Raw genomic sequence first — 4,638 nt, forward strand, 5'->3', positions numbered from 1 at the left:
AAAATATATTCAAAGTCTTGAAAGAGAAAAATCTGCAACCTAGAATACTCTACCCAACAAGATTATCATTTAGAATACGAAGAGAAATAAAGAATTTCTCAGACAAGCCAAAACTAAAAGAATACAGCAATACTAAACCTATTCTAAAAGTAATATTGAAAGGTCATCTCTAAATAGAAAAGAAGCAAAAAGATACAGGAAGGAGGAAATCACAATTGGAAAGTAAATCACTTAAATTAACCAGGCTACAGATCAAAAAGAAAAAAACTGTGAAAGCAATGATAAACAAAAGGAACAGCAAAAGGATAAGCATGAAGATGTAAACAGGGACATCAAACTCATAAAATGTGGGGAAGGAGAGTAAGAAAATGCATATTCTTCTTTCTTTTTTAGAATGTGTCTAAACATACATGATTATCAGTCTAAAGCAAGCAGATATAGGGAGGGGTTAACATACTTGAAAAACAGGGCAACCACAAATCAAAAATATACAGTAAATTCACAAAAACCAAAAAGAAGAGAACACAAGCATAAAATAAAAGGAATTCATCAAACCATAAAAAGAAAAACAAAAAGAAAAAGAAGAGAACAAAGACTACACTTGATCTTAGCCAAAAGGCCGAGAAGCGATTGAGAACAAAGACTAAACAAAGAATCAACTGGAAAACAAGATCTGAAATGGCAGTAAATACATATGTATCAATAATTACCTTAAATGTCAATGGACTGAATGCTCCAATCAGAAGACATAGAGTGGCAGACTGGATAAAAAAACAAGAGCCTACAATATGCTGCCTACAAGAGACCCACCTTAGAGCAAAGGACACGCATAGTTTGAAACTAAAGGTATGGAAAAAGATATTTCAGGCAAACAGAAATGACAAGAAAGCAGGAGTTGCAATACTCATAGAAGACAAAATAGACTTTAAAGTAAAGACTATAAAGAAAGACACTATGTAATGATAAAAGGATTAATACAAGAAGAGGATATAACACTTATCTACTTATATGCTACATATAAGCATTTAGAATGCTACACCGAAAAAAACTGCTGAACACATATTCTTTTCATGTGCACGTGGTACATTCCCACATATAGATCATATGATTAAAAAAAAATCAACAAATTTGAAAGGAATGAAATTATATAGAATATATTCTCTTAACCCAACACAATTAAAATAAAAGTCAATAACAATAAGATAGGAAAATACAAAGTATTTTGAAATTTAACAACGTGCTTTGAAATTTAACAACATACTTTTTTCCTTTTCTTTTGGCAGTGCAGCTATGTGGGATATAAAGTTCCCTGACCAGAGATTGAACCTGTGCCCCCTGCAGTGGAAGTGCAGAGTCCTAACCACTGGACTACCAGGGAATGCCCAACAACGTACTTCTAAATAAATCACACAGCAAAAAAGAAATTAGAAGGGAAATTAGAAAATATTTTGAAGTGAAAGACAGTGAAAACACAACATATAAAAATTTGGGGGAGGGGCTTTCCTGGTGGCGCAGTGGTTGAGAGTCCACCTGCCGATGCGGGGGACACGGGTTCATGCCCTGGTCTGGGAAGATCCCACGTGCCGCAGAGCGGCTGGGCCCGTGAGCCATGGCCGCTGAGCCTGCGCGTCCGGAGCCTGTGCTCCGCAGCGGGAGAGGCCACAACAGTGAGAGGGCTGTGTAGCACAAAAAAACAAACAAACAAACAAACTGCTCCCAAAATAGTACATTAAATTTTAAAAAATTTAAGCAGAGTCATCAGTGATACACACTGTAACATAGACAGATTCTGCAACTTAAGTTCAGGCAAGTTACTGAGACAAAAGCTTTCTGGAAAATAAAGCAGAATCCAGAGTTGCTATATGCTCCCTAAAATGTAGTTTTCACAAATACTAGAGATGCAAAAAAAAAGAAAGAAAGAGTGACACATACCAGAAAATAAGGTAGTCAGTAGTAACTAACTCTGGGTCCAAATGTTAGACTTAGCAAACAAAGATCTCAAAGTAACTATTAAAAATATGTTTTTAACATTTAAAAAACTTAAGTTGAAAGAACTAATGGAACACATAGTAGTAACAACTCAACAAAAAAGGAATCTAAATAGAGAAATACAATCTGTAGAAAAAGAACCAAATAGAAATTCTAGAGCTTAAAAATACTGGAAAGTACTGGAATGAAAAATACTGGAATGAAAAATTCACTAGATGGTCTCAGTAGTGAAAAGAAAGACTCCGTGAACTTGAAAATTATTAGAAATACCCCAGTGCAAGGAATAGGGAGACGAATTGAAGAAATGTGATAAAAAAGAATCTCAGAGAACTTTAGGATAGTATGAAGTATCCCAACATACATTTAATGGGCATGCTGAAAAGAGAGGAAGGGTCGGGAGTGGCAGAAAAAATAATTGAAGAAATAATTAATGAAAACCCCCCAATTTTGATAAGAACATTAAACTAGAGATTGAAGAAGCTCAACAAACTCCAAATATGAAAAAGACAAGAGATACACCTGGATACTTTACAGTGAAACTGTTGAAAGGCAAAGACAAATAGAAACTCTTGAAAGAAGCAATAGGAAAAAACTCAACATGAATAAGGGAGCAACAATGTGATTAATAGCTAAGTTCTCTAATCAGAAACAAGAAGAGCATCAAGAAGACAATGTAATGACATATTCAGGGTCCTGGAGTTGAGTCTGGTACGGGAACTGACAACTAAGAATTCTATATGCAGTAAAATTATCCTTCAGTAATGAAAGTGAAAAACATTCCTTCTAAGAAGACAAAAACTAAGATTTTATTGCTTAGCAGATCTGTACTACAAGCATTACTTAATGAAATTCTTCATCATTACTTAATGATACTTAGCAATAACTCAGAGCCACATGAAGGAATGAAGAGCACTAGCAATGGTACATGTGTGGGTAAATACAAAAGACCATTAATGTTTTTCCTTGTCTTATTTCTTCAAAAACCAAAAGTGTTTAAAGCAATAATTATAGTACTTTATTGTTGGACATGTATATGAAAGTAATATAATTAATATTAATATTACTAACGAGGGTGGTGGATATGGACCATATAGGAGCACATTTGCTATAATAGAATTAAGTCAATTATTTATGTGAAATAGATTGTCCTAAGTTAAAGATTCTTTTTTTTTTTTTGCGGTACGCGGGCCTCTCACTGTTGTGGCCTCTCCCGTTGCGGAGCACAGGCTCCGGACGCGCAGGCTTAGCGGCCATGGCTCACGGGCCCAGCCGCTCCGCGGCACGTGGGATCCTCCCGGACCGGGGCACGAACCCGTGTCCCCTGCATTGGCAGGCGGGCTCTCAACCACTGCGCCACCAGGGAAGCCCTAAAGATTCATTTTTTAACCCCTAAAGCAATGACTAAAAAGAAACTTTACAAAATCAAATAATTTAATTGAAAGGGGAATTACCATGTTACATTGAAAACATACTTATTTTATGTGAAAGACCCTGAAGGAGTAACAGAGGACCAAAAAAAGACATTTAGAAAGCAAATATCAAAATGGAAAATAAAATCCAACCATATCAGTAATTACAATACTTGTGAATGGACTTCAATTGAAAGACAGAAATTTACATTTCTTTTCTTTATTCCTGTAAACAGTATTATGACTGTCTTCCATTTGCCCTTCCAGATCCACTCTTCTCCTTAGTATACTTTGCTTTTTACCATAGGAAGCTTCTTTGTTTGGATCATATGGGTGTACCCTCTGGCACCTGGTCAGTTTTTACCAATGAGGAGACCCTCAGGAATACTGAAGGGAAGAGTATGTAACAAGCATTTATTTTCCCTGGCTCCCTGTGGGGGCACAGCAGGCTATCTAGGTCTGTACACTGAAAGTGGCCTTTTCTACACTACTCCCTCCTTCTGATTACAGTCACTAACCCCTCTACTTAAACCTACGGGTATAAGGGAAGGGAAAGTTCTTCTGCTGTTAGCCTTGGGTTATTGCACTGTCCCTTGTGGTTCCTCTTCACTCTTACTTTTATAAATAGTACCTTTGTACCTTAACCTTCCTTGGATTGTCCCAAGTTGAATGTGCCATCTGTGTCCTTAATGAACTCTGGCTGATATATCTATGAATTTTTAGGTAGGATTTTTTTTTTTTACTCCATATCAGCCATCTTCTTTTAAATCTTTTTCAATGTTATATATATTTTTCTTCATTCTGAAAAATCTTCAAAGCTCTCACATCTTTATTCTGTTTTAGTGTGCCTATAATGCATATATTAATTATTTTATTTGTTATTTTGCATTATGTAATTCCTTATATTGATGAATTGTTTTTCAGTCCATCTTGTCTTTTTAATTTCTATCTTTGCCTCTCCTGTTGCATATTCTTTGAAGTAACCAAGCAGATGAAAACTGTATGTTTACGTTCTGTTCAGAGGAAACCATTTATAGAACGTATGCTATTTTACATTTGTCAGTGTCTTTTCAAAGCAGTCTCCTCTTTCTTTCTCCCTCCCTCCCCCCTGCCCCCCGCTTTCTTCTCGTGTAACCCCATCTGACATTTTTTTCAATACACAGCATGGAAGAGGCAACCCTGTATATATAAATTAAATAAATAAATAAATAAATAAATATATATATATATATATATATAT

The 4,638-nt window shown here is 35.7% G+C and overlaps 1 non-coding gene across 1 annotated transcript; it reads right to left on the reverse strand.

Annotated features, from left to right (window-relative positions):
- Positions 1 to 1,305: 1,305 nt before the first annotated feature.
- Positions 1,306 to 1,378, reverse strand: TRNAG-UCC (transfer RNA glycine (anticodon UCC)). The gene has a single exon. It is a non-coding gene; the product is annotated as a tRNA-Gly (tRNA).
- Between the last annotated feature and the right edge of the window lie 3,260 nt (positions 1,379 to 4,638).

This window comes from Lipotes vexillifer, unplaced genomic scaffold (genome assembly GCF_000442215.2).
Source record: "Lipotes vexillifer unplaced genomic scaffold, Lipotes_vexillifer_v1.1 scaffold293, whole genome shotgun sequence".
In the NCBI taxonomy this organism is placed as follows: domain Eukaryota; kingdom Metazoa; phylum Chordata; class Mammalia; order Artiodactyla; family Lipotidae; genus Lipotes; species Lipotes vexillifer.